Source organism: Pteropus vampyrus, unplaced genomic scaffold (assembly GCF_000151845.1).
Source record: "Pteropus vampyrus isolate Shadow unplaced genomic scaffold, Pvam_2.0 Scaffold115, whole genome shotgun sequence".
Taxonomy (NCBI): domain Eukaryota; kingdom Metazoa; phylum Chordata; class Mammalia; order Chiroptera; family Pteropodidae; genus Pteropus; species Pteropus vampyrus.
In genome coordinates, this window is record NW_011888896.1 from 307,322 (window position 1) to 321,285 (window position 13,964).

The window sequence follows — 13,964 nt, forward strand, 5'->3', positions numbered from 1 at the left end:
CCTCAAAAAGCTTATTAGTTTGTAAGAGAAATAAGTCTCTTATTTCCGAAAGGTAAAGAGGGAGAGAGGGAGGAACGGAGAGAAAAGGGAGGGACAAAGGAAGGGAGAATGTTGGGGCTTGAAGGGGAGGGAGTTGTCTTCTCAGTGATGAAATTGCAGGTGGAACTAGGCACAAGGCATATTGTCAGCCTTGGATAAAGATTCCTTTTCGCCTGATAGAAAGAGTGGGGTTGCAAGGTGAATTCAGGGGGAAAAGTAGAGAGAGACATTCTTAGTGGTTGTCAAAGATGGAAACTGAAGAAATTCACCTTGGTTAAGGTGGCAAAAGAGAAATATTGGAGAAAACAAGAAAGATAAAAGATGGAAAGAATTGGAAGCAGAAAGGGAAAAAGGTACACATTTACACAGGCAGAAATTTAAAAATTTGGGAAAGTGCTAAGTGTATTTTTGGTTAGTATTAGCATAGCCTGCTTTTTAAGTTAGCCTTCAGAGTAAAATATTTGTTTAAATCTTTTTTTTTCCCAATTCTAATTAGCAAATATGCTACTCTTTCTCCTACATTAGGAATTTCACCTAGCAATGTGTTGGCTAAACCATGGAGTTTCTCAGAGGGAGGATGTTTTTCTACAGTATTTTTGGTTACAGTTTGGCAAATTACACCAGATCTAGTGCTCTTGGAGATTTCCTATTCTGACAAACCACAGGGCTCAAATAACAAGGGAGACTAGAAAATCTGACAAGGGGGCTATAGGTGAGTAACATGGTTAATAACTTAACCTTTGGTCATATACAGACCATCAAGTCAGTACTCTTCCTGTTGGTAATCATTTGTTACCTAGGTAACTAATCAACTAACTCTCTCTAATCTGGATGCTGGATCACTAAATACATCATCATACTGATAGAATAAATTGAAACCAAAACTCTTTATTGTTACAAGCCAAGCACTCGTGTGTTAGATCTATAGCCTAACAGAGGTTGATGCCCATCACAGAGAATTTAGTGCCTTGCTGACCAATTACCATTGGTCAGGTATGATGACTTTTTTTGGAAATTCCTAAGTGAGAGATTGAAAAGCAGAAGTGAAAACAATTAGGGAGACTTGTTCTTCCAGGTACTAAAAATTTGGTATAAATAAAGCTGTGTATGTATGTGATGACCTTCAGTGGAGCTGAGTATATTCAAAAAAGGTTGAAGAAGAAAAAGGAGTTTCTTTCAGTAAGAGCTAGAGAAGGCCAGTGGTCTCTGTATACTTTAGTCACCTCGATACTCTAAATCTACCATCTCTACCACAACCAAGACATTCTCATCTTCCCCTAAAGCTTCTTTTATGACTTTTTCTCCCCACCATTTTCTTGTTACCTGATTTAATAAAGATACTTCCAATGGAATGGGGCAGCTAGTGAAGTTCTTTTTTCTCCCAAGAGTTGGCCTCCTTAACAGTGCTTGAGCAATGTACTCTATTAAAAGTTTGTTTTTAAATAGAAGAAATAAATACTAGGCTGTTACTATAACTTCATAGAAGATAGCAATCTTAGAGCTAGATTACTTTTCAAATAAGTCCTAATTGCATATTGTTACAAAGCTTCTTAGGACAATTTAAAATTATATCAATATCCCCATTTAGCATTTATGCAAAAATAAAACTTAAAAATAATATAAAACCATAAAAATATCCATATGCCTGGCAATTCTAATTCCAAATAGCTATCCAAACAAAACTGGTATACCACTAATGACTACTATGTGTTTATCAGGCCCATTTCTCTTTCTTCCTGGGCATATAGCCCGTATCTTTCAGTCTTCTTTGCAGTTAGGCAGAATCATGTGACTGAGCTCTGGCTAATGAAATGTAGGAAAAGCAAAGTACCCACTTCAAGACCTGGGCTATAAAGAGACCTTCCATACATCCCTTCAGTCTCTCTCTCCTTCTCTCCTTCTCTATCAATGTAGCTGAATGCTGAGGAGAATAAATTCATTTATGAAACATTTGTATTCAAGCATCAAACTGTAGAATGAAATTATAATAAAGGTACACTTAATGATACAATGAAATCTATATGGTATTCAAGAATAAATCTAATAAAAGATTTGAAAGAAAGATTTATATGAAGAAAAATTAGAAAAGATCACCTGAATAGAGAACTATGCCATGTGTAGTAGTCAGGATTCTCCAGAGAAAGAGAACAAATGGTGTGTGTGTGTGTAGAAGATGGCAAGTCCCAAGATTTGCAGGGTGAGTAGGCAAGCTGGAGACTCAGGAGAGTTGATGGTGTAGTTCCGGTCCAAAGATAGGCAGATGCAAAACTCAGGAAGAGCTGACGTATCAGTTCAAGTCTGAAGGCAGGAAAAAAATTGATGTCCCATTTGAAGGCAGTCAAGCAGAAAAGAATTATCTCTTGAAGAAAAGTCAGACTTTTTGTTCTATTCAGGCCTTCACTGATTGGATGAGGCTCATCCACACTAGGGAGAGCAATCTGCTTTACTCAGTCTACCAATTTAAATGTTAATCTCATCCAAAAACACCCTCACAGAAACACTCAGAATAATATTTGACCAAATATCTAGGCACTCTGTGGCCCGGTCAATTTGACACATAAAATTACCATGACGCCATGTTTATGGAAAGAGTTAATATTAAGAAAATGGCAATTCTTGCCAAATTGGCTAGAATATAATACAATTCTCTCCAAAATTCCACTTTTCACACAATTTGATAATTCTTTCTAAAATTCAAATAGAAGAGTGAAGGACCGAAAATAACCAAGATAAGATTAAAAAAAGAAAAATAGTAGGAGAGAATTGTTCTTACATTTGTATCAACTGTAAATGACAGTTGCTTGCTATATAAAAAGTTACCATAAAATTAGTGGTTAAAATAACTCAAATTTATTTTCTTACATTTCTATAGATAGAACCAATACTGGGTCTCACTGGGTGAAAATCAACATGTCAGAGGGCTGTATTCACTTGTGGAAGCTCTAGGGGAGAAATTTCCTTGCCTTTTCCAGCTTCTGGAAGCCATTCACATTTGTCCCATGGCCTCTTTCTTCCGTCTTCAAAGACAACAGTGTTCCTTGTGTCTTACCTATCTTACGTAGTCATATTCCCTGCTTACTCTGATCTCAGCTGGATAAGTGAGGATATGTGAATTAGATTAGGCACATTTGGATAATCCAGGATACTTTCTCTATTTCAAGGTCCTTAATATAATCATATCTCCCAAGTTCCTTTTCCTACACAAAATACCATATTCACCAGTTTCAGGGACTAGGATGTGGACATCTTTGGTGAGCCATTTTTCTGTCTACCACACCACTTATCAAATATAAAATTACTTTATATAAAACAGTGTGGTATTTGTATAAGTCTATAGGATAGAGACCTAGAAAAAAACCACGTATGCTTAGAAGCTTAGGCCTTTAACTTTACATAGATGCTTTAGGCCTTCTATGAGAAAGGAGACTTACAAACAATAGGATGAAGGATAAATTATTCAAAACTTGGCAGGGGGACGAGCTAAAAACAGATCCCCATGTTATATTTTTTGGAAAAATAAGTTTTTAAATAGTATAAAAAGAAATTGCAAATCTTTCAGGAGAAAACATTAGAGAATAATTAGAGAATGTCTTTATGGAATTTTTAAAAAAGAAACATTTCTTTAACAGAATACAAAATGCAAAAACCATAAAAGAAAAGATCAATAAGTTTGAGCACTTTAAAATGAAAGCAACTTTCATGAAAAGCATGTAAAAATTTAAGTAAAAAGACTGACACAGACAGGAATGTATTTTGCAACCTACACCTTAGAAATCAGTAAGAAACTAAAAACATGTAAGCCAAAAGAGAAATGGGTAAAGAATGTGAACAGACAATTCACAGGGGCAGAAATGGTTGATAAAAATATAAAAATATTCTCAATATCATTAGTAATCAGGGAAATTAAAATTAAAATCTCAATGAGATATAATTTCACGACCATTAAATTGACAAAAATTAATTAGTGGGATTACATCAAGGATTAGTGATGATATAAGGAAACAGCAATTCTTATTTATTGCTGATGGTAGTTTCAACCATTAACAATCATTTTAGAGAGTAATTTGGCAATGCCTGATAAGGTCAAAGACAATCATTTGATAAGCTCCAGCACTTTGACTTCTAGATTTCTCTTCTAGAAAAACTCTCTTACATTCTGAAGGTGTCAAGTACAAAAACATTCATTTTAGCATTGTTTGTTATTATAAACAAACAAAAACTTGCCATCAGGAGTCACATTTTTCTGTGAACTCTTGTACATATGTATGCTGTTAAATTGAATGAACTAAATCTACATGCATCAATATGAGTAAATCTTAAAAACGTGTTAATTAGAAAGTTGCAAAAGGATAATATAGCATATTGACATGTATGAAAATTGTTAAAAGAAATGATAGTATATAGTGTTCAGGACCACATACTTATATAGTAAAAGTACAAACATATGTGCAAAAATGATGCAAAACAATTTCAGATAACTTTTTACCTCTGAGGAAGGGTGAGGGGAAAAGAATGAAGGGGCGAGGATATATTTATGTTTATTAAAGAGAAAGATAGCAAGCATACGTCGAAAAATGTTAACATCTGCTTAATCTTGGTGGTGGAAAACAGATCTGTTATATTATGTTCTGTACTTCATTGCATGTTTTATATTTCTTATGAAATGTTTTGTAATTTTTTATAAAGGAAAGAAAAGCAGAGGTGGGCAAAAGATAAGAGAAAGACCAAGTGGTGAAAGAAAATAACTCTTTGAATTGAAAATCATTCACTGTTTTTTCAACAGGCATTTATTACAGATTTGCTGTGTGACTTATTTTTGTGCTAGGAATTTGAATGAAAAACTATTTTTTTAAAAAGCCATACCGGTAGTAACACTTTGCCTATGACTTCAGTCAGCTGAAGTCAAACCTAGTAGGGATGCTTTATATTGAATAATACAGACTAGTTCAAGTCTTTAGTAACTGCTAGATTGTTCTGTGTAATTGGATGGCTGCTGAATCTTTTGAGGATATACTGCTGTTCATTCACTCAACTTCTTCCTCATCATTCAGTGAAAACTAAACCATCTGTTGTAATGAATATAAGTCTTCCTCCTTTCAATTCTATCTTCTGATTCTCCCACTAAATGCTGGTTGTCACTTTCAATTTAGAAAAACATCATTATACTCTCCAATTCCTTCTTTAGGATTTTCCTGTGAAGATCTCAAACCACATTATTCATTCAGGGGATGCATTGCAGTTTGTCCAAGGAGTTCAGCTATGGTGTTAGCCCCATTTTATAGACTGGACAAAAGAAGATTTCAGAGTTCCAGGGTTTTATATCCATAACTTGGAAAGTTAGTGCCAGTCAAGAAGCAAAGTGTGAGATGCTACTCTTATACTGAAAATTTTAACACCAGGCAGTGCTCTGTGGAAAATTTTCAGAAAAAAATTACACAGCATTAGAATCTAACCTGATGGACTCTGTGTCAGCTGTAGCTGACAGGTTTTCAGCACTTTCCCGCTTGTAGTCTGTGGGTGGTCTCCAGGCGCAGATCACGGTAGAGCTGGCTAATGAATTGAATGGGAGCAGAAAAGGAGAGAGGTATTTGGTGAAGAGACGTCTACAGATAGTGAGCTGGAGGTTAGTGAAGGCTTTTCTCAGTGAAAGTAGACATTAGAGTGGAAAATCTGGACCTCAGAAGGGAAAGCATAAAACGAGCTGTTAATAAGGTGCTGTTATTAAACGTGTTCTCTTCCTTTTCTGCGTTTTTTTCTCCTCTTCCTTTCTTTTCTCTTTTTTTTTCAGAAGCATCTCTGCTATCCATTAACCATGGTCCATGTAACATTGTCAAGAGACAGCTCAGCAGTCTGACCTCTTCTGATCCCTACCACAAGCTGTTCTCATGGATTGTTCTCTGATTCATTCCACTCAACTAAGAAATGCAACTTTTAATTTTCCACTCTCTATTAAAACAGAAAATCATTGCTTAGCAATCCGAGACATACCTGGGTTTTGAGCATTGTGTCCAGTCATTGTTTTTAAGAAAATATAACCTGTATATCATGTTTAGATGTTAGCCTAACAGAAATAAATGAGAATATATTAAAGAAGAGATTAAATGGCTTTGCTGTGCAAGCACAAACTTTCTATTTGTTAATAAACTTTTCATTCTGAAAGACCAAACACCACTCTCCTCATTTGAAGAAAATATTAATCAGACTCAGACTCTAAATATGGTCATTCGAAAGAAACCTGATGAGGTTCTGGCTTGCCCTTTTTATTGACAAATTCAGATCTCGACTATATCAGGCCTATATCTTAAGTCTCTTTGTTAGAGACCAGCAATAAATTACCTGAGGTCAAGTTCTGTTTATACAGTGGACGGTTCTGAGAGAATTACCTTCTTGACTTAATAGCTTCCTTTCGGGTGACATTTCTCCCTGAAAGAAGACAAATTGTCTAAGGTCAGCCTGCAGATCAGCTCCGAGTGTAGGAGGAAATTGTAGTGGATCAGCCAAATTGCACCAGCTCTACCCACCAGCATCAGGCAGCACGCCGCCAGTCAGAGGCCCGCCCTGAGGGACTGCAGCCACTGAAGCCTGAGCCTCTCCCTGAAGAGCAGAGCATTCAGATTTTCTCTTTGGGCTATTCTTGAATCTTAAATCCTTCCGCCCCATCCCCATCAACAAACAATAAAATGGTACAGAGCTGAGTTGCTTTAAAAGTTCTTCCTTTCCCTCCATCTACTAAGGCTAATTTGGGCATCAGTAGGAAATGAGGGTGAGTCTCAGACTTAACCTGAGTTTGAATCTGTTTGGTTTCATCCATCGGAGTGGCGGAGTTGGCTCCAAATGGCATTTTTACCAAAGGGGAAACTTTAGAAGTTAGAAATAGACTCAAAGCTCAGTTAATAGGTTTTGGGGCACCAAAAACAGAGTAATTTATTCTTAAAGGTGATTGTCTTCTACATGAAGCAATTGAAAAAAGACACTTTATTTTACATATTCACCTACAAAGGAACTGGTGGCTTTGCCAAGTAGGTGAGTATTTTACTCCCCTATAAAGGAAAAACACAGAAAAAGAGAGAAAAATAGAAATACAAGTCTCTTTTTAATTAAGCATCTTATCCTTTGAAGTTATTCTGATTTTTTTCACATTGATGATGTAATTTATGTAAATAATCATCTATCTATGAAAGGAGTGTGTCTGTCAAAAGCTGAAATAAAAAACATCCGTCATTTTGAAGTGATTAACATTCTCCAGATGTTTAAATCATCAGATTTCAGGAGTTTCTCTTTGTTGTGATAATGATATAGTATCCAGAACAAGAATGTTTACTTTTTTGTATGGGTCAAACGCAGATTTTTCACAATCCTATTAAGGCATGCAGTTCATTGTAATTGTATGTGCAGATGAAAGCATATTCGGTTATTATTATTCCCCTTAATTGTAAACTGCTGCTGGTAATTTTACTGTAAAGCTCAAACAAAAGGAGTATACTTGAAAGGACCACCACTGCCCACTTATGTAATCAATTTATATATGTCAAGTTTGTACTGGGATGGTTATCCCCTTCTGTTACCAGACATGTGACACGCTACCACCCTGCAGCTCAGGGCCATGCACGCTTGCTGCTGGTTCCCTTTGCAGGCTGCTTGGAAATACAGTACATGTTGGTGATAATGCTAAATGACAGTTCCAAACTATTTCCCTTAGGCCTGTTTGACCCTTGAGTTCAGGGTAAAACAAGAATGGTTCCGCTCACCTTCAAGGCCCGAGCATCCTCACCACTGGCAGATTTAACCTGGAGGCTTGGAGAAGCTCCCCAGAGGCCCAATTACCCTTGTTAGGGGACCTATTGAAACATTAATGACATATAGGCACTTCATTCATAAAGCTGGGTTCAACTCATGTCTAGCATTACCCCACACACATTCTTGCCGGCTTCAGATCTGAAATGCTTGTAGGGATTTATTAAAACCGCTTGACTAGGGTACAAACTGACTACACGCTTATTATGTGCTACCTAAATGCAGACACAGCTGAGAGGGGGGTCTCACATCCCCAGATGCCCAGTGCAGTCTTGTACAACTGCATTGATTAAGAACAAGAGATATAGAATATAGAATAATTTCTCAAGAACTGTGCATTAGCAATAATGTCTCTGGCTTTTTTTTTTTTTTTTGGTCTATTGAGTCTTTAATACATATGTTCAAGAATTTAATGCAATACTATTTCACCAATAGCCACACAATTTTTCTCTCTTGAACATCAGAGAGATCTCTTGGCATCCATAGAGGGAGGAAATGTCTTCCTTTACTGTTCTTATGAGAAATCAAAGCATTACAAGGGTTAGATGATAATGAGTCAGTCATAGAATACCTTCTTTCTTACGGCACTGAAGCTTTGGTAATAGGCTAATAATTAATAGTTACCATCTGCTATCCTTGTGCCCAAGCTTCAAATCATTCTTCATTTGTATTTGAACACACACATTCCTTTTCATCATTCCATGGCCGTTTAAGTACTTTGATAAGCCTTGGGTCCCTAAAATGTTCCCAAATCATCCCCATCTGACACAGACTCTTGAATGAGAACTTTATTAAAGAGGAAGTATGTATAAGAAGCGACAAAAGACTGTAGCATTGGGCTGAAATCAGTAACTTCAGCTCTCTTCCTTGTTACAGTCAGGCATCAAAGCAAGTGCTGAGCTAGCCCATTAGCACTCTGTCTCTACTTTTTCTGAAGAATTTTAATGGCTTCTTCTGTCACCTAAAGGTGAATGTTTCAACCCTTCTCCCGATAGACCGCCCATCTTTACTCTACCTAGAAGAATGTTGGGTCTGGGGTTATTTTGGGATCTGATCATCATTCCTTCTCTGGAGAAAAAGATAAACTTCCGGATCTTTATACGTTTCAGTTCTGTTTCCTTCATATACTTAAAGGGTCCAGATTTTCCTGGTTAAAAAAAAAACACAAAAAATTGCTGGGAAATCTGGGGACATCACAGTTCCATTCATCACTATCATCACATTAAATCAACATTACTCTTAATAGCGATAGAACACATTTTATTTCTTCATATCAAATTAAAATGAGAATGTTATTTAGAAATTTAAAAATGGATCTAGATAGTGTAACTGACTTATCCAAAGTCTTAAATATGTTCATTCATTGACTGAGCACCTACAATTGCTAGGCACTGTTCTTGATGCTTGTAATGAAGCCGAAATAGAAAAAAAGATCTCCTGTATTGAAAAAGATGTGGAGCCAAGACTAGAAACTTAGGAGCAGGAAAAACTGCTTCTGCTTCTATTTTTGACATTTTTTTTTATCACACCTGGACTCATTGTTTTTAAACATTAAAAGGATTTTTTGTTGTGTTTTGGCTCTATTTTGACAATTAACCCTATGATATTGATGGTAGCCATACTTCTGTAGGCAGCATGGGTGATAACGATAGAGGGGAAGAAAGAAGACACAATTCATTTTTTCAAAGTATTATCTAACCACATTATGGTAATTGTTTTTGCATGAGATCCACAACTAATATCTTTGCCGGCACTAATATCCAAATCCTAGTATTGCCAGAACAGATTTCTTTCAATAAGCCAAGAATTCCTAGCCCAATTTTAAGATCATTGGGAATTGTGTGATAATTTTCACAATAGCTCTGAAAAGGTTAATGGCAAACTTTTCACCTTGAGCAATTCTTCACCAACAAGCTAATATCAAGGGCCAATGATGCTAAAGAACTTTGAAGTTTGTGACCAGGTGAAGTTGGACAATGGGTAAAGTGTCAACAAAGATGTTCTCAAACTGGTCCGTCAGTCCTCTTAGATTTCTAGAAAGTTATGCAGGAAGAGACAGAGACAGACTTTTTTATTTTTATAGCAGTTCCATTGTAAACACGTTTCTTACCAAATCCTGTAGATGTTCCCTTCCTTGGCTTTTGAGGCTTTTAAATTAATGTTCCCTTCGTTGGCTTTTGAGGCTTTTAAATTAATGCCTTAGGCGAATCTTTCCTCTTTCATTTCCTTGATACAAAAGTGTGATATTCAGTCTAAGGTTAAGTATTTTTAAAATTTCAGTGTGACTGGCTACAGCCTGCTGACAGAATAATATTTTTGGTAAATGAATCTAACAAAATCTCTCCCTCTCCCTCTCATTCTCTCTCTCGTTCTCAATCTTACTCTCTTACCTTTCCTCCTCTCCTTCTCCTTTCTCCTTTCTCCTTTCTCCTTTCTCTACCCATCACTTGTTTTCCTTGATATATGGCTCTTAAAGACCCACAGCCTCTTCCTCCTTAGTCTGTATTAGATCTGTTTCTGTTATCATACCTAGGCCTTAGCAAACACTTCTTAGCTCTTGGCTGTTTTTTTGTTTTTGTTTTTTTTAATCTCCTGAATCACTGCCAGATTAATCTTCCCCATGTTCTATTTTCATATTCTCTAGCTGTTATAAAATCCAAATTCTTACAAAGTTTTCCATCGCCTCACTCTCTTAGAACTCATTTCTAGGAAAGTATCAGGTAACATTTTACCATTTACAATGTATTTCACATCTGACAGCCGATGAGAGCCTCATAAAAATCTTAGATGAAGCTCAGAGAGGTTAAGTTAGTTTCTCAGGTCTCACAGATATTGAAAGAGAGCGCTCAGGCTTGAACATCTATATGTGTACAAGGGTTGGCAAATTATGACTTGAGGGCCAAATAAATACAGCCTGCTCCCTGCTTTCATAAATGAAGTCTTATTGGAACATAACTATGACCATTTGTTTTTCCTATACAATGGCAGGGTTGAGTAGTTGCAACAGATATTGTATAGGCCACATAGCTGAAAATGTTTACTATCCAGCCCTTTACAGAAAAAGTTTACTAACTCTTAGTCTAATGTATCAGAATCTGATCTTTCAAATAGAAAATATATCCTCAAAATCACCCTTTAAAAAATTATACAAGTGATGCATGTTTATTATAAGAACTGTAAAACATCAAAGAAGTCCAGTCTCATCCTATTTCTCTTCCTTTTCTACTCCCTGACCAAATGGATCTTAGAGCCATTTGGTGGGGCAAAACAGGCATCTGCACCTAGAGGATGAGAAGTTGCAATGGTCCAGAGCAGGGATTCTTCTTACCCTATCTTCTTGGAACCCTAGAGGGATTAGGAGGCCTTCTTCATAGGAGGGCTGCCTTGCATGGGGAGTCAGAGCCTAAGCAAGGTGAAGAATCAATGATTTTAATAACTATAGATAGATATACTAGTAAATATAAATGTAAATATCTATGCAAATACTTATGTTCCCCAGCTCTGTACATTGAAAAGTACTGAGAGCAATGACACAGCAGTAATAATGAGCACATTTAGCTCCAAGATATTGGTTTTTAAATACTGTTCTTCACTAAAGGGCATGAGAGTTTCTTGGAGAAATGATGAGCCCATAATATCTTGTGACAGAAAGCAAAGAAGTACTCAATGAATGATAGGGGAATGCCAAAAGCACACAGTGAACCAGCTTGAATAAGCTCCCACTGCTCCAATAGAAGACAAACTAGGCATCAAAACAAATAATATGAATGCATTAAAATAAAATAGGAAACATGAGTCCTTGGTGATATAGATTTTAAAAATGAAGTTTGTTAAAGAACAAGATATGTACATAGCCCCAAAATATCTCCCACAAAAATACTTCTTGATTACAAATGAGAAGAGAGTGACGTAACAGTGGAGAAACCTGGGAGACACAACCTTAATACAGTGATCAGAGTGAACATCATTTTAATGCTGACAAATTAAAATCATGAGCTACCTAACAGGATGCAACGAGAAGAGCACACCACCACTTTTCAAAATTTCTGCCACAGATGCTTAACCAAATTCTAATCATGAGAGAATACCAGACGAACACCCACTGAGAGACACTCCACAAAATCACTGGCTTATAAACTTTAAAAGTGTCAAGATAATGAAAGTCAAGGAAAGACTGAGAAACTTTTCAAGAACAAAAGAGACTAAAGGGACATGAGAACTAAATGCAACATGAGCTTCTGAACTATATTTAGTTTGCTATAAAATGCATTTTCGGGACATTTAGTAGAAATCGAATGGAACTGAGGATTAGATGGTAGTAATGTATTAATGTTATTTTCATGATTTCAGTAGTTTTATTGTGGCTATGTATAAGAATGTTCTCATTTGTAGAAAATACACCCTAAAATATTCAGGGATCTTGGGGCAACATGTTGGCAAATGACTCTCAAATGGATCAGGAAATAAAATTTCTTTGTACAGTACTTGCGACTTTTCTGTAAATTTGAAACTCTTTGAAAATTAATTTAAAAAAATTTTAAGTTAAAAAAAGAACAAATGTCACATGTGAGTTTCCTATCTAGAGATATAAAGCCATTGGTAATCTTGGTTTATAGCTTTCCAGCTTTTGTTTCTATATATATATTTTTAATATTATTTTATTATTTTAGTGAATCTGATCATACCATTCTTAATATTTTGCATTTTTCTTTTTTCATTTAACAATAGCATGATAATTTTCTCATTTTATTTAATGTTCTTATTACTAAATAATGTAAAATGTCTGTTAATGTTTCATCATTTGGATTCTAACAATTTATTTAGTTCATCTCTTATTATAGGACATTTAGGTTGTTTTTAATCCACTTCTGGTTATTTCATTATGGAAATTTATAAAAATAAAATTGCTGAGTCAAAGAATATTTTGACAGTTTTTTATACATATTGAAAATTAGCTTCCAGAAAAGTTGAACCAAGTTACATTACCATTATCAAATGGTAGTGCCTGTTTTTTCCACAACCTCATCCACAATGGTTATTATAGATCATTTTATCTTTTAGCAAAGAGTCAAAACAAAGTATTTTCATTTTAAATAGATTATGCATTATACATATTGTTAGCCACTCTATTTCTTCTTTTGAAAAATTTCCTTTGTTTTGCTTATTTTCTGTGACAGCTTCCTTTTCTATTAAATATATTTATACATTCTTTTTATATAGAATGATGTTCACCTTTTTTCTCTCATTTATATTGTAGGTTTCCCCTTTTCCATTTATATTGGCCTTGTTTCTGTTTTTATTACTCTTAGGGAAAAAAATCCTCCTCAATTGTGATTCCTCTTTTATTTTGTTTATATTGCCAAATATATCTATCGTATATAGTCAAGTTTAGAAAACCATTTACCACCTAAAGATCATCCATTTATATATATTCATCTATTTCTACATATATATGTATACATACACATATGTATTTTTAAAGTTATTTAGTCTGGAATTATTAAGTATACAGTGTGAAGTAGGGATATAGCTTTTTCCAAAAACATAGCAATTGTGAAGATCCATTGTTAGTCACAGAACACAAAGAGCAATTGTCAAGCTCCAAAAACAGCATGACTATACAGTTTGGGGCCCATTCAGCTGCAATAAAACTTTTCACATCGTGATCCTTGTAGTTTTTCTGTTTGTAGTTTCTATCTTGAGGAAATAAAAACCTATGCTTTTTTACAGTGTAGTAGAACTAATGGAATTGCAATAATTTACATTTTTTTAAAAAGACGTCCATTCAGTAAAATATTTGTAGTATTAAGAGGCAAAAGTATCTTGGTGTATCTGAAGTCTGTGAAATATCAGTGATCTGTTTTCCAATAACTTACATCCAGATGAGATTTAGAGGAGTCCAAGTTCCAAAACAACTTCAGACAACAGGAAAGATTTGTTAAGATTAACTTTATTGAGCCTAGGTGGCATCTTATTTTCTTTCTTAAATTTAGTTTTTATTTCTACTAAAACATGTTCATAGATTAGAGTCAAACACTAACAATAACAAGTGTGGTAGTCTTTTTGCCAAATATACCTGGTTCTCTCCACTTTTGAGTGCATAATAGGATTGTATGTTTTTGGTTCTCTTA